Source organism: Phyllostomus hastatus, unplaced genomic scaffold (genome assembly GCF_019186645.2).
Source record: "Phyllostomus hastatus isolate PE091 unplaced genomic scaffold, TTU_PhHast_1.1 phas_contig_36, whole genome shotgun sequence".
Taxonomy (NCBI): Eukaryota; Metazoa; Chordata; class Mammalia; order Chiroptera; family Phyllostomidae; genus Phyllostomus; species Phyllostomus hastatus.
This window is the reverse complement of record NW_025333862.1, coordinates 6,449,537-6,470,844: the sequence shown is the minus strand read 5'-3', so window position 1 is coordinate 6,470,844 and position 21,308 is coordinate 6,449,537. Positions and strand designations below refer to the sequence as shown.

Below are 21,308 nucleotides of genomic sequence, written 5' to 3'. Positions count from 1 at the left end.
AACCAGGCCAATCAGAGTCAAAGAGAATTAATCCAAGGTTAATGCTACAGTATCAGAAAAGGAAAACTCTTTCCTTCCATTAGATTTGGAAAACTAAAAGAATATAAGCCCAGAGCTAATAGGTCCCATCTCATGGAAACAACTTACTTAAGAATGAAGCCAACCCAGAGAAAAGCTAGAGCTGAAGAGAAGGATTTCTGGTGAACCTATGGACTTCATTAAGTGAACAATAAAATCCTTTTTTCTTTTCTTTAAGTCAGTTTGAGCTGGGACTCCGACACAGTCTGAAGATTCCTGATTAATACAGTAAGCACATTCAATTTTTAAAATGAGAGTTTGCTTAGGACCAGTAAGTGTTCTACATATAGCTTCTGTTCTAAATGACTATGTTAATTAGTTTAGAAACTCATTATTTAAGGGTTGGTTTTTTGATATCTGTTTTTCAGAATTACTCTATTCTTTCATTTTCATTTCTTTATCTTTTGCTTCTGTGTTCTAGGAAATTTATCTTGAGTTTATCTCTTACTCACTAATTTAGTTTTGTGAAGTGTTCATTCACAAGTCATGGCTTCCATCTTAGTGTTTCATTCAATAGCCATGTTTTCCAGCCTAATAACATATTTCTTCCACTCAGAGGTAATATTTTAGCATAGAGCATCTAGTACTCTTTGATAAATTGAGAAAAATGTAGTTGTTATTTATTTTTCTGATCAGTAATTTTTATTATCATATTATTTAATTCCTTTTAGCCTATATCTGAGGATAATGATAGGTAATAGATGATAGATAGATGGTAGATAGATAGATAGATAGATAGATAATAGCTAGACTCCCAAGAGTCTAATAGATAGATAATCTCCCAGGGGCTACAACAATGCCTGACACAGTTGCACTCAAGAACTATTTGTTAGACATGTAAGTGGATTTTCTGAGTGCACTAATTCGCTCAGAACATCCTTGAGAATACAAAACCAACACACAAAGTTAAAGTTAAATAAAAAAAGGCAGCTAATTGAGAACTACCAGAAATACATACACAATGAACAACTGAATGGATTGTACAGATACAAGTGTACTTCAGAGCCAAGTGTGGGCAGGGAACAATACTTCATGCTTAAATGATCAGAGCAGTGTCCACAGAGGAGCCAAGGACTGAGTGGAACTTTGAAGCGGGGTATGACTGGGAAAGGAAGGGGACTGGTGAATTCTTCTTCCAAAAAGCATTCTTCTGGGGTTCAAATTATTCTTCCCACGGGAATCAGCACCTATTCAATCCATCAAGGGCACAGCTACTTTTCCTATAAGGTAACAAAATGTCAGGACCCAGACAAATATAGAATTTTAGATTGAAAAATACCAGCCCATCTTCTACTCCCCCGCCCCCCAAATAAGACTGCTTTCTTTCACAGGTCGCTCTCTGGTGTCTGTGTTTGATTTCCTGGGTTATGATGTTAGGCATCTCTGATTAGGAACACTTTTAAACACCAAATGTCCTCCTTACTAGGCTTGAACTATGACTAAAAAGACACCAATATCAATAAAAGCTTGGTACTGAGATGCAGCCTATGACTCAAAAGATGCATGCTAGGGAGTGACTTTGTACACCCTAATTCCTTCCATCTCTAGTCCCTTTCAGCTTCTCACTACCCATATGATTTCAATGTACCCAACCTGGGAGGTAATCCCCAGGTAGGAAATCTAAGGAGGTTTAGAAAAACAAATTGAAATGGCTAACCATGAGGCCAGAAAATGCCCGTGTTGGGAAGGCCTTCAGAGTTCATTGGCTCTCACTCTTCCAGTGCAGGGGCCCTCTGTGCCATGGCTTGGACAGATGCTATCCAATACAGCTCCATGACTTCCAGATGCTAGTCCTTTAAGCAATGAAATGCCAGGCTGGCTACTCCTCAGTCCCCAGGAATCTTTAATTGGACTCCCAGGTCCTACCCTTGAAAGTCTAAATTCCATAAGTAGGGGTAAGGCCTGGGCATCTTTGCTTTTTAAAGCTTCAGATTATTTTGAAGTACATCCAGCTTGAAACTCACTTGTTTAAAGGGCTCTGGCCTAGATCACCCCATCCCTGGTGATGTAAAACAAAAGCAAAAATGCTATAGTCCCTAAAACTCATGCAAGCAGACAGCTCTTCCATCCTCTGGCCGTGTTTTGTGTTATATATTTACTGCTGACAGCAAGCCATTTAATGCTTTCCTGCCCTCCCCAGTCTCAGCCATGACCGAAAGCATCACCTGAGGCCTGTGTCTGGCTCTCTCCATTTCAGTTTGCCTTCTTTGTTCACGCCTGCCAAGATGCTGACAGGAACAAAAATGACTTGTTTTTTAGAGTAAAGATACAAGCTATGATTGAGATGACGCACATAGGTTCACAGAGGGAGACTCTCACATCCGACCTACCTTTTTCAGCCACAGAGTCACGTTGCTACTCTAACTACATCACTAATTCCGAAAGATGGGGACTCCTACACATGGTCTCCAGGTCAGTGGCTTTGATTGGGGCAGGGACCTGGAGGGCGTCCAGCCCCAACTTCCTGGCAAGCTTCAAGTTTTCTTGGCACCAACGGCTAAAGTCCATGGGTGTAACTGCACTGCAAAAGGCAAGGCAGTGTTCTTAACTTGTGGAATTTCTGGAGTGCTTTTTCTTGAAGAACACAGATTCGAGCCCCACAAAAATACTTTCTGAAAATTTTGGGTGTGGTCAGGAAATTTGTCTTTTGAACAAGCTGTTCCAGGTAATTCTGAGCAAGACTGATTTTGAACTTCACCCATTCAGGACTGAATCCCTATAAGGAAATGTACATGGAAAGGGGAAAAACCTTCTCTCTGCCCTCCCAGTGCCATTGCTCTGTCTCATCTTGAGATCTTAGTCAGGTCTCTAATTAATTTTTTTTTTACATTCCCCTCACCTTTCTCTCCATTTTTTTTCTCAAAAGGAGTTCTTAGCTGCCAAAAGACTGCTCTTTTCTTAAGACTAACAGCTTTTATGGGACACCAGTTCTGTCTATTTGAATAGAAGTCACAGGACAAGTGGCCAGAATTCACAAGGAGGAAGGGACAATGTTGGAAGAGAAGCCCAGGTGTGGAACTTGCTATGTCAGAAAAAAGTACCGCTCGTTATGTCATTCAGAATTGAATTTTAAGTGAAGACTCAGTCATTAAGTTCTTCCCAATGAGCCTGGGTTATGGAATCAAAAGATCTGGATTTAGTCATGGCTCCATCGCTTATTGGCTATCATACCTTGGGTAAATTATTGAAATTCTTTGAGATTTACTTCCTTTATCTATAAAATAGGGGTGATCACCTAATAAGGCTGCTATTAGTTTTAATGAGGTGACATGTTTAAATGCTTACCACAGGTTTTGGCACATGATAGGCAGTCAGAAAACACTGGATATTAACAGTAACACAACCCTGTAATGTACATCTTTCTGCACTTCCCTCTTGCTCCTCTTCACTTACTGTAAGCTCCAGTCAACCTGAATTACTTGCTGTTCTCAGAGGTTCCAATAACCATGGGCTTTAGAGTCTAACAGAAGTGGTTTAATCCTGTCTCTATCACCAAGCCATGAGGTGTATGACCTTTCTGGGCCTCAGTCTTCTCTGGGAACAAGAAACACCTCACCAAGTCTTTGTAAAGGCATAGTGCAACAATGCACATAAAGAGCCCAGCACTATACTTGGCATGTAGTATGCTCTATCCTTCCTTCCTTCTCTCCTGCCCTCCAGGTTTCTGTATTTGTTCATGCTTGCCTACCTTGGTGCTTTTGCTCATAGTGCTTCTTCTACCTGGAATGCCTTTTCCACATTTTCTGCTTGTTGGAATTCTTCCCAAAGCTGTCATCATACTACCCAACCACAACAAACAAATACCCAGATAAACCATCCTTCATTAACAAATAAAGTATTTATTGAGAGTCTCTTATATGTTGGGCACTGATGCTAGTGCCTAGGAATACAGAGATGATTCAGGTCTAATCCCAGAGGTCAAAAAATTCAGTTGACTAAGAACAAGTGACTATAGCACTATGAGGTGAGAGTAGCAACAAAAGTCTACAGTGCTGGGAGAATCCAGAAGAGAAAGCTTTGGGTCAAATGGACTGGAAAAGCCTTCACAGAGACAAGGACCTTTGAATTGACCTGGAGGGTAAGTAATGTTTGACAGGCAGAGAAGAGGGAAAAGGATGTCTAAGACTGTCCTGGACCCCAAATATCTGAGCTAGATGAAAGGACCAGCATGATTGGAGGCTAATCTGGAGTAGGGAGGGGATAGAGACAGAGTTGGAAAGGTAGGAGGGAACCACAGTATAAACAGTGTTGGGACAGAGCAAAGGAGACCTGGGGTCCCATGAAAAACACCACCCAGAAGAGATCTCAAGAAATCACTTCTCAGTTTCTGGCCAAGATAGAGGAGTAGGTAGACACACTGTGCCTCCTCACACAACTAAAATAAGGACAACAAACATTTAGAAACAAAAAAACAACCACTAATGACAAAAAACTGAACTGTATGGAAGTCCAACAACCAGGGAGTTAAAGTAGACATATTCATCCAGACCAGTAGGAAGGGCAGAGTTGGGAGGCTGGGCAGAGAGGAGTCACAGCAAAAAAAAAAAAGCGGTGGCTGGCAGACCCTGAGCACACAAAGCAGCAGCGGGAGGACCCAGTGAGGCATCAGATTGTGGAGGGACACCAGCGTGCAGGGTGGCTGGCTGACCATGGGTCCCACATTCGAGTGCAGATAAACCAGGCAAAACTGGGGAGTGAGACAGACCTCACAACCCAGGGTCCCAGTGTGGGGAAATAAAGCCTCAAAACACCAATCGAAAACACCTGTGGTTGAGGTGCCGGAAAAGAGTCCCAGACTCACAGGAGAGGTTTTTGGAGAGACCTACAGGGTCCTAGAATGTACACAAACCCACCCACCTGGGGAATCAGCACCAGTAGGGCCCAGTTTGCTTGGAGGAAGTGGCGGAAGTGACTGAAATCCAGCAGAGAGAGGAGCAAGTGTCTTTATTCCCTCTTGGACCCCTCCCCTACATATAGCACCACAACCCACTGACTGGGTTGCTCCACCCTGGTGAACACCTAAGGCTCCACCCCTCACTACATAACAGGTGTGCCAAGACAAAAAAAAAAAATGGCCCAAATGAAAGGACAAATCAAAGCTCCAGAAAAAGTACAACTAAGTGACAAAAAGATAGCCAACCTATCAGATGCACAGTTCAAAGCACTGGTGATCAGGATGCTCACAGAATTGGTTGAATTTGGTTGCAAATTTGATGAAAAAATGAAGGTTATGCTAAGTGAAATAAAGGAAAATGTACAGGGAACCAATAATGATAGGAAGGAAATTTGGACGCAAATCAATGGAGTGGACCAGAAGGAAGAAAAGAAACAATCAAACAGAAAAAGAATGAAGAAACAAGAATTCAGAAAAAGGAGGAGAGGCTTAGGAACTTCCAGGACATCTTTAAACATTCCAACATCCAAATTATAGGGGTACCAGAAGGAGAAGAGGAAGAGTAACAAGTGGAAAAGTTATTTGAAAAAAAATAATAAAGGAGAACTTCCCCAACTGGCAAAGGAAATAGACTTCCAGGAAGTCCAGTAAGCTCAGAGAGTCCCAACGAAGTTGGACCCAAGGCAGAACACACCACAGCACATCATAATTACATTAGCCAAGATAGAAATGAAGGAGAGAATCCTAGAATCAGCAAGAGATAAGGAGACAGTTACCTACAAAGGAGTTCCCATCAGACTGTCAGCAGATTTCTCAAAGGAGACCTTGCAGGCAAGAAGGGGCTGGAAAGTAGTATTCCAAGTCATGAAAAGCAAGGACCTACATCCAAGATTGTTCTGTCCAGCAAAGCTTTCATTTAGAATGGGGGAAGAGCAGATAAAGTACTTCCCAGATAAGGTAAAGTTAAAGGAGTTCCTCATCACCAAGCCCTTATTATATGAAATGTTAAAGGGACTCATCTAAGAAAAAGAAGATAAAAACATGTACAGTAAAATGACAGCAAGCCCACAATTATTAACAACCACACCTAAAACAAAAACAAAAACAAACTAAGCAAACAACTAGAACAGGAACAGAACCACAGAAATGGAGATCACATGGAGGGTTAGCAATAGGGGAGTGGGATGGGGAAAGAGGGGGAAAAGGTATGGAGAATAAGTAGCATAGATGGTAGGTAGAAAATAGACAGGGGTGGGGGCAAGAATAGTATGGGAAATGTAGAAACCAAAGAACTTATAAGTATGACACATGGATATAAACTAAAGGGGGGAATGTGGGTGGGAGGGGGTGTGCAGGGTAGAGGAGAGTGAAGGGGGGAAATGGGACAACTGTAATAGCATAATCAATAAAATATACTTTTAAAAAAGAAATCACTTCTCTCTAGCCTTCATTATAACATTAACTAAGGGGCCATGGACTATAGGATCGTAACTCAAAGTATTACTGGCAGTGTAGGTGGCAAAACTGGACCATGGTTCTTGAGTTCAGCAAAGAAAGAATTCAGAGACAAGAACTCAAATTGCAAGAGAAATTTTATTTAGAAAGTTACAAAGGTAGTAGAAATGAGCCAGGTGGGCTGTGTAGGCTCAGGAAACAAGTTGTAGCGCAAAAGTAGGGCCCTTGGAGCTTAGGAGAGAGAAAGGCAAAGGTAACAGGCCTGGGGGGAAGAAAAAGGGGAAGGGAAAGATGCCACATGCTCCCAAGAGGGAGAGTGCATGCTGAGTCTTTCATCTTGAGGGTTTAAAGGCTGGGGCTTTAGGGAAGGTTTTAGGGGAGGGTATCAATATAATATTCATCAGCTTTATACTGATGCACCCGAATACGATTTATTCCCATGACTGCATCCCTCCTTGGGTATGGTTGGCACAAATGGCACTAATTGGATTTTTGTTATCTATCTCCCAGAGTAGGGTGATTTAAGCTATTTACCCTCTGGGTGGGGAGAAGTATAAACCATTTACTCTTAAGAGTTCATGGTTAGACAAGTACACTTTTGTGATTTACTACCTTATTTTGCCATGTACCCATGCGCACCCATGGTTTTGTGTGCACTATACACGGGACTATTATACTCATAATTATACCCATGGTCTGTAATCATTATGTCCATGTATAATCCTCATCCTTATTTTTCCCTCAAAAATGTGGACAAAACTGAGAACATTACACATGGCAAAATATGGTAATTTTAATAATTTAGTTTACCCAATATATCCAAAGAATTGTCATGTTTCAACACATAATGAGTGTAAAAGTATTGAGATAGTTTATGTTCTATTTTATGGTAGATGGTTGTAAACTACCATCTCAGTTCCTTTATTTTACTTGTCCTGGCTTACTAGGCTGTCTCAAAAGGACATAAGTGTATGGAGGCCCCCTTCTGCTGATATTTTTTTAATAGAAATAAACAACTTTCCTTTTGATTTCTTAAATTCAATTGCAAAATTTAGAAAACCCCACTCCACTCACGAGGGATCGAATGTTGGAAGACTCTGTACTTTCTGAAGAAGGTTGCAATTTGGGAGTGAAAATTTGATCTCACCATCCAGCCATCTCTCTCTCTCTTTGTGAACCAGAGGTCAACCCCAGAGCTGGTTCAGCACAATGTCCCACCCTAGAGCCTTCTTGAAAATGTTCCTGGACACATGTTGTTGCTGGTCTCCAGGCTTCGCCTGGCCCCATGACTGAAGCAGCCAACATTATTGCTCTCTAGATACCAGGGCAGCTATCTATCTGTCAATACTTACTCACCACCTGCTAGGCTTATCTATACAGGGCCAGGCAAGGTCTCTGACAACTTCACCATTCGTTGCCTCCATGTTCCTTGTGTTCCAGACACAGCAGCCCTTTCATTATGCTTGAAATCTCCTTTGTGTGTGTTTGTCTGGAAGGGTCTGATCACAGTCACTCCTAGCTCCTTTCCCCTGCCCCAGTCCCCAAATGCGCACACACACACACATTCATATATCCAACTCACACTCTCCTTGGCAAGCTCCTACTTATCCTTCTGTTTTACTCATGTGTCACAGCTCATAGTTCTCACTGAAACCTCCTTCAGCCATCCCCTTCCCCCAATGGTCAATCACTCTCTGAAGTCTACAGCACTTCTCCCCCCTCCTTTAATAGCACTGTCCTATTGTGCAATAACATATCTGATGATTTGTCTGCAACTCCCGGGAAAATTAGGCTTCTTTGAGGCAGTGTTAGAGGTTTACACATCTCTAATGTTAGCACCAGCATAAAGCCTACTTCATAGTAAAAAATGTTTATTGATGGCCTCCACCACTAAGTTGGAAGCACAACAGGGTAAGGACTTTCTTTGTCCTCTTTAGTGTTATAGACTCTGCATAGCCAGGACAGCTCCTGGTATGTAGAAGGCACTCAGTAAAAATTGGCTGAATTAATTGGTTGAATTTATTGAATTTAATCAACTCAAGACAGTATGATGAATTGAAAGACTTAGACAAGTTGTTTAAGTTTTCTGAAAATGGATTTATTTGGGGATTATCATGATTTCAAATATTTATTGAGCACATGCCCAATTTTTTTTGCACAAGCAATGAGGTATATGAAGGTAAACAAACAAGAAACATAGATGTGTGAAGTGAGGGATAAGATGTCTAAAGCAATACCAACACAAGATAGGAATCATAAGTGTCATAGAAGAGGGGAGAGAAAGTGCTACGGAAACTCAAGACAGAGGGGACTTCTTCTGAAGTCTTCTTACGATTGGTGGGTGTCTTCACAGAGGACAAAGCATTTATGATGTTTCCCAGTCTGATCTCATGACCTTGGCAGCCACATGACTCTGGTCCTCTGGATGTAGTTGATTGGAGGGGGACACTTAACCTGAACTGAGCCATTAGTCTCTGTCTTCCAAGAATCGGTATTAGAGAAGCTAATCAGTTTTTGCTGGTCCCTTGAATGAAAGAGAAATGGCCCTGAAGCTGTGTAGTTGTTGCCTTTTGTAAACTCAGAGATGCAGAGAATGCTGGTCTGGAAAGGGGACAGAATGCATGGGGTACCAATAAAGCAGAAAGTAGTAGCCATGTGGCCTCAGCAAGCCAGAGGCTGAGGCCAGGCTTTCTGACAATGTCCATTAACTCATTCAATCCCCTCGATGACCTGCAGCAGCAGCTTCTGCCCATGGATCTTCTGAGACTCCCAGGCTTCTTAGGAATAATACCCCCTTTATGCCTCAGAGAACTGGACTGTATCACTGCAGCCAGCAAACCACAGTGAATGCTGTGTAGGGGTAAAGAAATGGGCCATTGCCAGGAGGAGGGCTCCTGGGGAAAGGGTATGAGAGTATATGGTCTTCATTTCCACTTCACCTTCCCTCACTCCCCTTAAGTATCTCCAGTCCAGTGGCCCTTCCATACGCTCTAAACCTGGCCAGCAGCCTAGCAGCAAAGGATCTGCATGGCTCAGGCAAAGGCAGTCCTAGAGATTCATGGGTGTCTGGAAGCCCATTCTTATGGACCCCTGGAATAAACTATGGTATCCCTGGTCCCAGAGAATGACTCTATAGCCAAGTTCCCTGTAACAGAAGTGACTCACTCCATGGAATAGAGTTCAGAAGTGTTTGTACACATGCATACTTACATATCCGTGCATGGATGGTGAAGAACACATGAATTCATATACAAATACTCCCTCTATATCTTCTTAGAATCATATTGGTGCATGCAAGTGTCTGTGCAGAAAAATCATAGTCATCATCACAAAGAAAGTCATCATCACTAAGCTCCCACCTTGTGGTGGCTTTGAGGTCTGCAAAAGTGCACAATCAGGAGCCTCTTTACAAAAATTTAACCCAGCAATTCTGAATGGGATCATACCTGCAATCAAAGCTTATACTGTGTGGGAGGTGGAGGAGGGGTCAATGGCATGGGATTCTCAAGGGCTTGTGGGATTCTGACATTTGTCTGATTGGGCAGGGGAGGGGCACAGCCAGGTCTGATGGGCCCTGAGGCATATTCAATTGGAGCGAGAGCTCTCCTTAAAAAACAATACACACATACACACACACACACATACACACACACACACACGTGTGTGTAATTGCTAACATGATACCAGGTTCTGGGCTTTGGAATGGGCTGGTGCAGGGGAAAGATCCTGAAGCTTTAGGGTCCCTAGCTTCACAAGAAATCTACTTGGGGATGGGGTAATGAAAGCTTGAACATAAACTTCACTTTCCTTCTTTCCTTGTCATTTCCAGACCAACTGAAGCCTTCAGAGGATTTGTACTTCCACAAAAGTACCACTTTTCTCCTAGAGGTGATGTAGTATGGGCTTCTACAAGCCTCTTACAAACTAGAGAGGGCAAGCAGCATGAATCAACTGACCAGGTGAAAAGCATGAGTTTGGCAGCTTGGCATTTGGCAGCTTGACACTCCTCTAACTAGCAGTTTCCAAAGTTTTAAATTTTGACCTCTTTATTTCTACTGCTCTCAGATCATTCCCCTTTCTCAACTCCCCAGGTTACACAATCCCTTCCTTTGAGGGAGACTCACCACACATCTTGCAATATCACTTTGGGCCATGGTAGCAGAGAAAAAAATAGCTAAGACTATGAGCTTGGAACGCCTGGGCTTGAAGCCCAGTTCTGTCACTTCTTGGCTGAATGACTTTAGGCAAGTTATTTCAGCTTTATCTCTAACTTTTGGTTTCCTCTCTGCAAAACTGAGATAAAAATTGACCCCACTTCATACGATTATTGTGCAAATAATTCAAAGAAAATGTCGAATGCAGTAAATGCTTGTAAGGTGACTTTCATGAATTATAACTCACCAGCACTGTGAGCTAGCTGCTGGTGGATGTAATGCTCTGGTCATCAGGATCTTGCTCTCCTCTTGTTGAAGTCTCTTTGTTCATCTTTCTGTCTAAGGAAGTCAAAGAGTTTGGAACAGTAGACAAGAAACTTGGGATGATTCTCCCCATTTTACAGCTGACCAAGGTAAGGCTCAGAGCTGTTAAGGGTGGGACCAAATCTTCAGAAGAGCAAAAGCATGTCCACATAAGGGATCAAAGCCCCATGGCCTCTCAGTACTCTCCTGTGAACTGGGAGCACAGTAGGCCTATCCCTATGGAAGCTTTTACTCTCCTGGAGACCTGTGGGGAGGGAGAAGTAGGCAGCAAATGGTCCAGAGGAAGTCACCTGTCTCCACCAACCTACAGCAGGTGTGTTCTGCTTCCTCCTTCAACTCCAACTCAGCATGACCAGACATGGAAAGCTCTGGGTTCCCTGAGCCATTAGGAGGTCTGTGGTCCTCATCAATTAATTGTTCGGTCACTAGCTAGCTCTGAGATTCTGTTCTTTTGTCTCTAAAATCAGAGACTGGGTTTGATGATATCCAAGGTTCTTATCTTAACCTCTTCAGAAATTGCTTCATCTCAAAGTCACATGAAGAAAGAGCCAGAGCCGATATCCCAGAGTGTTATACTTCTCAAAAACCACTACACCCTCTCTGGATTCCCTCATGTCTCAGAGAATTCTCAACCCTGATAGGACATAGCCTGAAATGACCACCTGCTGTCATCATATGTCCATGGAACCTGTAGTGTTTATGAGGAAAAGGAGTGGATCTGAAGGTGGCAGTAGAAGCTTGGTTGGGTCTTGAGCAAAAAACAAAAATTAGGGAACTGAGGTGCAAATAAGCATAGACACCTGTCTATTTCCATACTGGCAGGTAAAACAGTATCAGGTTAAAGTTGGCAGATATTTAGACATTTACAAGAATGTCTGAACCTTGACATGTGAGATGCTGAAATGAGTGACCACACATAAATGTGAAAACCGCTTGGTGCCTCTGACTTCCATGTGTTCTGCTTAGGAGAATATATAACATGATCCCCACCCAACCTACCCCCACCATAGATTCCCTTTCTGCCTAAGAATTCTAGAATTGTGCATGGGTTAAGCAAGAAAGTACAAAGGAAGACTGACTTGTCAAAAGGAATAGGTTTGGCAATAAGTTTGTCACAGTGTGACCCCAGACAAGTTACTTAACTTAACCATGCAAAAATCTAGGATGTTCACTTCCTGTTCAGCAAGACCTCTGTACTACAGGGGTTGAGCCCTGACCCTTAGAGGCTGACCCTGGCATGACAGTCAGGGAAGGTTCTTCCCTCAAGGTCTTATCCCAGCTTCCCCCTCAGCACAAATAGGCTTTGCAACCTGGATCATCAGGCAATGTTTGCTACCCATCTCCTAGACCATGAGCATCCCTGAGTTTGTTGCCCTCAGCTGGATGAAGGGTAAAGATGCAGAGGAAGAAGATGATGCCTTTCACGGTCTCCTAGAAGCAAGCCTATGGACTCCCAGGAGCTTCCAGGCAAATGGGGGTAAAAAAGAACACATTGACATAATCCTACAGGAGCTCATGGAGAAAAAAATACTTCATGAAAATTAAGATAGCTCAATAAAGAATGGAGAATGGACTGAATTAACCAGAGAAAGGTTCTTGGAGAAGTTGAGTTTTAAGACTGGTAGTAGAAGGAATGAGGAGAAGGGAGTCATTGATTCAGACACAACTGATAGAATAAGAATGGGTTGTGCGGAATAACCTGAGGACAAGCTCCAATCCTGGGGTAGGCAAGTGCACAGGTATCCATGTGTAGAGGTCATGTTAGTTGATATAAGTTACTTGATATAAGGTACTCCCAAGCCCTGAGTCTGTTGCCCCATCCACAGAATGAGGAAGAAGGTAAACTAGCTAGTTCCTACAGTTCCTTACAGCTCCAGCCTTCTACATTTTATAATCCTGACATATAGGGAAGAGTTTGAGGGTGAGTTGGCTTGGGTAAAGTAGAAAACAGATGCTGAGTAGAATATAGGTGCTAAGTAAAGAATAGGTGCTAAGTAAAAGGGGATAGGCTAGGCTCTTGAGGCACCTAATCTGAGGGTAATCCAGGTATATCAATTTGAGTTGAGCAAACTCAAAGTTCACTCCTGACCAAGCACCATACAGGTCTGTTCCCTGTAAATCATCCCAGAACAAAAGGCAACCTGTGGACATGACAGAATAAAGCCAGATGGATATGAAGAAACTGAAGTGTGTCAGCAAGGTGGGGCTGGGTGTAGAAAGGTACTGTAGCTTTATGACGACTCATCTATCCCCTCTAACAACAGACCACCAACCACAGACTGTTGCCAGCAGAACAGTACTAGTCCTAGCTGTCAGGTGTTACTCTAGGCTCAAATTATTAAGTTGGCCCATGTGTCTGGATCTAGATTGGTTCCTGTGTGTTAAGTGTATGTGCAGAGAGAAGAGAGCCCTCCAGAGAAACACCTGGTCAAGGGGTTGCTTCAATAGGCACAGGGAGATGGGGTGGGGTTTGGGAGGCCCAGTGTGATCTGCAGAGCACAAGGTTTGGGGATACCCCATCCTACCCTGAAGGATCTAGTCAGTGGCCTTTTCCCTGAGAATCCTGAAATTTTCCATTCCACAGCACCTTTACCAATTCAAATGGGTGCCAAGGGCAGAAATAGGTTTAGAAAGTAAGGAGTGTGGTGGGATTACAGTTTGACAAAGCAAGGGGGTTGGTACAGGTCATGATACATGGTCCAGGGAAATCCCCAAACAGAAGTACCCCAGCTGGTTTCCCCATCACTTTGGGTAACTTTCCATTGCCATACACCCACACCCACCACCCAGGTCTCTTCTAAAGAACCTATCACTCTCTTAGTGACCTGTTGAGCACAAGAATCAAAAGAAGCAATCAACCTGGTTCCTGAAGTTGAGAAACTACAGTCTACACGGAGAACAAAACTTACATTCATGCCACAAGAAGGGAGGGCCCATGAGGGAAACAATCAAGGACCAAACTGAAAATATAAGAGTCTCAGAGAAGGGCAGTCAATGAGAGCTGGAGCAGTGGGAAGAGGTTTCATAGAAGAGGGGCATCTAGAGCATAGTGGCACAGAAATCTCTGACTGTGGGGGAGGCAGGGAGGCAGGGTGAGGAGTTTAGAGCAGAGGACAGAAATTGGACTATATAATGGGACAGACCGTAAAAAGAAACTGGAGTTAAATAAGCCATCACTTGTTGAGTGTCTACTGTATGCCACTTGCTGTGCCAGGCACTTTCTATCTGTTATTTCATTTTATCTTTCCAGCAAGAGTGGTAATCCCCTAGCTGGGTGGCTCAGTTAGTTGGAGCATCCTCCTGTACACCAAAGGACTGCAAGTTTGATTCTCAGTCAGAGCACATACCTAGGTTTCGGGTTCAATCCCAAGTCAGGGAATGTATGGGAGGCAACCAACTGATCTCTCTCTCTCTCTCTCTCTCTCTCTCTCTCTCTCTCTCCCCCCCCCCACCTCCTTCTCTAGAATCAATAAACATATCCTCAGGTGAGGGTTTTTTAAAAAGAGTATTAGTATCTTTATTTCCATTTTGCATATGGGAAACTGAGGTACTTATATAAATGTAGACTTAACCTGGTAGCCAGTGAAAAGTCTCTGTCAGTGGCCAAAAAGGGGAGTAGCTTGATGGTAATGAGGATGAAGTAAGAGTGACCTGGCCATGGAATCCAAGAGGCTGGAGAACATTGTCCAGCTACCACTTAAGGGATCAAGAGGAGAGATGACCCAGGATCCCCCTAGATGTCTTTCGGAAACCGGGTGATGCTCTCTGACCTGGGGATTCACCCTCTTGACTCAGGTGCACTAAAATTAGCCTTTGCCCCAAGGGCGTTTCCCCACACCTGGTGTCAGCCCTGTCCCACTCTCCTTTCGCTGAAGCTCAGCTTCTCTATCTGTCAGCAAGAACACTCTTTCCTGGCCAGGTGATTGGATGAGATAATTCATCATCACTAACTGTTAAGGAGGCCAACAAGGTGTTACCATCACAGCTACCCAAACTGTGGCTATGACTAATCTAGGCAGTGTCAGAGACTCAGAAAGCATTAATAATTATTATAATTATTTTTTCCAGCCTTGGTTTTTTTTTCCTCTTTTTGAGGTTCCAGGCATACGATGAAGAGTGACAGGAAGGCCCAACCTTTCCTAAAACCGAGAGGACGTGCCATTTTCTTCAGCCTCCCACTCAGCTTGTGGTAGGTGAGGGGAGTGCCCACAGGGGTCCTATTTGACTCTCTGAACAGCATCTTGATGGAGATTCGAGCACCACTGAGCATTCTAGAGGCTGGGGTGAGTCAGGCCAGATGGCAGAATCAGAGACGTTCTATGAGACCGTAGCCCTGAGGCGTGCAGTCGGGGAATCCCTCAAGGGAACCGGACCATGCTGACCCAAGCCGGCTGAAGGAAAACCCTGTCTTGCTACATGACGCCTGATTCATGGCTTTCCCCGCCTGGAACTTGGCTCACGTGCTGTCCCTGACGCAGCCATCCCAGCTACCTCAAAATATTTGTAAAATACCCACCCCCCAAATTCCTCAGACAGCAAACTCTACCTGAGATGGAGATACTAGAGTGTCAGACACGCTGAAAGTCACCTGCAGAAAGCCTGGTCAGGATCTGACTCCAGGATACCGTGGTGACTGCCAGCAGCCTTTGTGGGTATCCCACAAACACAGGCACAACTCTAACACTTCCAGGCCACTCCGTACTGGACCCTGAATGCCCTTCATTCCTCTGCTACTAGGATGCAAACCATTCCCAGCAGAGGGACAGGAAAAAAGGACAAGGAAACTAACATTTATGGTGTACTTTCTATGGGCTGGACACCATCTGAAGAACTTCAAATTCTTCATTTCAGCTCATCATCACACAGCCCCATGAAATGTACCATTGTGATTCTTAACTGAAGAAAAAATTTGCCCAAGAAGAAAATTTTACCCATCAGAGCTTTCAGGGCTGGAATTAGGACCAAAATGTCTTTGATTTTAAAGCCCATGGTTTTTTAACATGCCACTGGCTTCCCCATAACTCTGTCTATTAAGGGACAACAGGGGGTGACCTCCGCAGCTACCCTGCACAGGTTCAGATCCTGGTTCTGGCACTTACCAAGCTATATGTGCTTGGATTGGACACCTCACCTCCCTGACATGCAGTTCGCCAACTGTAAGTTGGACTAATGGAAGAGGCAAAATCAGTTATATGGATCTATATTAGGATTGTTGCAAAGACTATAGGGATTAATATATGTATACCATTTAGAACAGTGCCTGATACATTCCAAGGGTTAGCTCTAGTTTTGTGTCTGTTATTGGTTTTAAAGGTGACATGATACTTATAGCAGGCTCAATCCTGGAAATGGTTATTAAAAAGACAGGCAATATGAATGTGCCAAACCCAAAAGGGACAACGAAGGCAGTCCTATTTTCATCATTACGCAGTTTTCCCTAGGATGTCCCTGTCTCAGCACACGCACCACTGCTAACTAAACACAGCCTTTAACATGATACAGAGGGGGCCAAGGCCATAGCCAGGTTGGGGTTGGGGAAGGAGGAGATGGTCTAAGAAATTCAGACTCACCCCAGACTCAGGGATACCCAGCCACACTTACTTGAGGAGTGGGTGGGAAGTTGGTTTGCTTGTATATTATTTCCAGATTGGACTTTTCTGCTCTTTCCCAGGCTTCTCAGAAGCTTAGAACAAAGAAAAATCATCTCAAACTTAGCCCTGTGAAGCCACAGATGTTACCAGGATGGGGCAATTCCAGAGAAGCGGGCATGTGCTCATGACTGGCATTATTCATCTTTCATAAGGAGAAGGTCTCTTATAACATATAACATTAGATCAGTTTCAGGTATACAGTAAGAAGATACATCCAACCAGTGCGGGAAGGTCCAGGGCCTACACCCACCTTTCCATCAAAGGCACACACATACACATATAAGAACACTTGAAGTTAGACACCCTATTTTCAATATTACAATGAAAACTCTCAGCTTTCCTGGGAAGGTGAGAAAATTCAGTTATAACCTATTTTTTAGTGTTCAGTTGGTCAGTTACCTTTAAGAAAATGGGGTTTTTGTGGGGGGAGGAGAAGGGAGCACCTGGTAAGGGTGAAGGAGTGAAGCTGTTGGTGGAGGAAACCACACTGAAGTTCTGGAAACCAAGAGAGATGATGAGAGGTTTCTAGAGGGCACACGGAGAGAAGGGGCTGGGCACAGTGTACAGAGAACTAAAGTCAAACTTGGGGACACCCTGGGTACAGCCAGAAGCAGGGCCCAGCCCTGCCCTAATAATGAACAAATCATATTCATTGATTCATTCTCTCTATCCAGTCTACAGTTGTCCCATAAAACAATCTCCTTCCCAAAAAATAAGTGGAAGAGTTCACTCTGGTCCTTTAACTGGCATCTGATTATTGGTGGATGTGGCAGGCACCGTTTATCTTTCTTGTGGTGATCAACAGATGAGATGGACATCAGACAGCACTGGGGAAGCCCTCCGGCCCACAGATGCCTCAAGCTCAGGAGAGTGCAACTTAGCAAGAAGAAATGAGGAAAGATATCAAATGTCATCTATCAAGTCATCCTAAACTTTCCAGGCTGTGATCTAAGAGAAACCCCTATGGAATCTACAATATCGTCTCTGTCCTGCCCACTCTGCCTTCAGGCTGTAGGCACATGCTAAGGGGATTCTGAAGATAACAAAACCCTAACTCCTTTCCAGCAAGCACCTCCTACTGCTTCTGCCCCAGCTGGTCTAGTAGTATTGGGGAGGGAGAAAAGGTGGAGGAGGGGATGAGGTGTCAGAGACCCGAGTGAACCCCCAGACACCTGCCAGAGCCCTAAACCTGCGTCAGAGTCTGTCTCCATCGAAAGGAAAGAAAGCAAGTGTGCCACAACCAAATCACAGTAGCCAGAGTGGAAAATACAGCTCTGACACGGGCCGTTGGCTTTGGGGAAAATTCTACTGATGAACCATATTGAGACACATTATTTATCTTCTATGGTTGCCAAGCCTGGGTTTCTCTTTCTTCCCTCTTTTTCTACTTGGGGGGTGGCAGGTATTTTCATTTCATCGAAATGGAGGGGCTGCTGTTACCTATCCTTAGGCAAGCCACAATTAGAGAAAGACTGAATACTAGCAGCGACTGGAATTCCATGGGGCTCAGGTTTTCTTCTGGGATGCTGAGAGGAAAGGGGGTGGGGAGGATCACACCATTATCATGTCTGTTTGTGAGATATAATCAACATATAACATTATATCTGTTTCAGGTATAATGACATATTTTAACCTTCTAAAATTATTAAAGCCACACTGTTCATCTGTTTTTTTAATCCTCACTTTTTTTCATTGCTTTTAGAAAGAGAGGAAGGGATAGAGAGAACCATTTATGTGAGAGAGGAACATCAATTGGTGGTCTCCCATTCACACCTGAACTATGGATTAAACCCGCAGCCCAGGTATGTGCCCTGAAAGGGAATCAAACCCACAACCCTTCAGTTACAGGATGATGATCCAACTACTGAGCCACACCAACCAGGTCCACATTGTTCATCTTGGTATGATGCTTTGGGTAAAGAAATGAACTGATTAGCAGGAGACCAAAATTCTAATTCCTTGTCTGCCACTCAGGCAAGCTCTTTAAAGACCTGGGATTTCAATTTCCTTATCTATGAAATAAGAGGATCAATATGGAATTAAACTGGAAAATAAACTCCAAAATTCCTCCCAACTCTAATAACTCTCAGTTCTTGGAGTTGAGTCCTAACCCTACACATTCTCCTACTTGACTTTGAGCACCCAGCTAACGTCTCTAAGCCTCAGTTTCTTTGTCTGTAAAACCACAATAAGGACTCTGGCCTTCTTGTCTCTTAGGGTGACGGGGAAGACTGAATGCTACATGTGAGAGTACTTTCTAAGCTTTGACACCTTGGACACATGGAAAGTATTTGTATTTCTACTTACCAGGACAAGGCAAGAAGATTTTGATTATCTGAAAATCCTGGTGTTCCATGAAACTAGCAACAGGCTTATAATAAAGAAGGAGAGGGACTTTGTTGGATTAAAAAAAAATTCTGACCACTGGGATCATTAGTCACTGTGGAATCTTTTCAAAAAGGCTTCAGGAAAAGAATAAACAAGAATTGGTCCCAGATTATTTAGTCACATCTTGTAAGCAAGAACCTAGATCAAATGACTCCTATTTAGCTTCTTTTGTTAAAAAATTTAAGCCTCCTCTGTAAGGGTTAGAGTGGGAAGATACATGGATGATAGCCCTTTGGGGGCTATTTCCTATGTCTAAAGCTTACTGGAATCTAGAGGCAGCTTCCTGAAAGATGCTTTTAAAGGATGTGAGTGTGTGGGCAATGTTTTCTGAAGCAATGAATTAGGGAAAAGGGTGCAGTGGGATGCAGATAAGGTTTAGAAGCAATGTAGAGAAATCATTTTGTAGTTTACAAAAAAGTTCAATGAGCAAGTATGGCACCTTTGAGAAAATTCTTAAGAAGAATTTACACATATAAGAAGGTACATGTATAGGGCTTTTTCCCCCTCACCTGAGGACATTTTTTCATTGCTTTTACAAAGAAAAGAAGGGAGAGAGAGAGGTACATCAATGTGAGAGAGAAACTGATTGGTTGCCTCCTGTACGCACCCTAACAGAAGATCAACTGGGGATAGAGCCTGTAACCTTTCGGTTTACAGGACAAAATTCCAACCAACTAAGCCACACCAGCCAGGGCACATATAGGTCTTTTAAACATCTAAGTTTTGGGGTCAAATCTGCTTCAACTACTAATAACTGTATGACTTGGGTGAGTTACTTGAACCTTATTTAACTCTTCTATAAAATAGAATTAATAATTGTATAAACCATTGAGGTTGTTTTAAAGCTTAAAGTGAAATAATATAAAGTGCCTGGAACATAGTAAGAGATCAGAGAGGTAAAGGAAAACCAATTAAGCCAGGGAGTCCTTGGGTATGGGCATGAGCAGGGGTTCATGGGCTCTAGCCTTGGGTCAGACCTTGTCAAGTCCATGGCACATAGCAGGCACACACTATATAGTAGCAGATGGTGGGCATCCCTTAGTCATAGACGAGCTGTAAAGAGTCACATACACATACACACTCACAACAGATCATTGCTTAGGCTCACATCTCCAGGTTGAGAAGATGAATAAGAGGTCTGCACACCAGTGTGTTTTCCCAGCCATGCCACAGGAAGTCTGCAGGGTCCCATGAACCCTGGGCAGAGGGGGATTTTAGAAGGAAGCTTTCTGAAAAACTCAGATCTCATGGCTGCAACATGATTGGATGAAAGGATAGTGAGGCCTGACAGACGGCACCACATGGGACAGTGGGAAGAATAGAGCCCAGGGAAAAGATGTGGATGTGGCTTAGTGGTTTGTGGCATGGTCAGCAAGCAGAAAGTCCTGGATCCTACTCCTTCTGCTGGTTCTAGGAAAAGCCACTGGGGCCTCCATGCCCGAGTCAAGAAAAGACCACAAAGGAGCTAACTCTTTGATGCCATTAGCTATTTTGTGGCCTTAAAGCATTTCAACCTATTGAAAAGCCTCTTCAATCATCTACAAGGGAGGAAAAAGAAGTGAGGAGTCCCATTTCACAGAGACAGAAAACTTAGGCTCACTGAAGATGAAACACATCCTCATAATCACATAGAAAAAAAGACTAAAACTAAAACAGGTCTTTTTTTCCTGGGCCTAGATCTCTACCATTTGAGAATCTTAAACCTATATGGTAACCAAAATGAATAAAATGTTCACACCAAGCTAGACTGTGTCTCTTTTCTCTCCCTAGCACATATGAAGCATAGGTCCAGGCCCCAAAGACAACACACACACACATGCACAATGTGTGTGCACACACACAAATACATACCCAGAAAAAGATGCTTCACAACTCTAGGTGGTGCATAGTGAGTGCAGCCAAGTACAGTCGTAAGCACTGGAGAATTTTTAAAAAGAGAGAAAGAAAACATAGTGATATCAGATTGGTAAACAAAGGCTCACGGGAGAGGGTTCTGTTGGATGGAAGGGGAGAGGGTGAGTGAGGTCATTTCATGCCAACGAAGCCAAGTGGAAGCAAGGAGTTGGAAGAGAACAGGGCATCATCTGACAACAGGTGAGAGTCCCCAACTTGGCCAGAGACCTTGTATAGAAAATTTTGTGGAAAAGAAGGCTGCAAGGTATTTGGGAGTGTGAATGCCAAGCTCGGGTGGCTGGGTTCTGTTGAAGGCACTGGGCAGCCATTCAAGTTTCATGCACATGGGGGGTTGGTGATGAAACTGGTACATTCAGAAGATAGATAAGCCTGTGGTCTAGAGAACTCTAAACTGGTTGAAAGAATGCATTCTAGTCCTGGCTGGTGTGGCTCACTTGGCTGGAGTGTTGT

At 43.5% G+C, this 21,308-nt stretch overlaps 1 long non-coding RNA gene across 1 annotated transcript in view; it reads right to left on the bottom strand.

Annotated features, from left to right (window-relative positions):
• Window positions 1–8,503: 8,503 nt before the first annotated feature.
• LOC123820639 overlaps window positions 8,504–21,308 on the bottom strand; it is a 25,574-nt gene continuing 12,769 nt past the window's right edge. Inside the window, exons 3-5 of the long non-coding RNA XR_006786002.1 lie at window positions 10,829–10,920; window positions 9,638–9,728; window positions 8,504–8,951 (exon numbers count right to left, since the gene is read on the bottom strand). This is a non-coding gene — a long non-coding RNA (uncharacterized LOC123820639). The remainder of the gene's footprint in view (window positions 8,952–9,637; window positions 9,729–10,828; window positions 10,921–21,308) is intronic.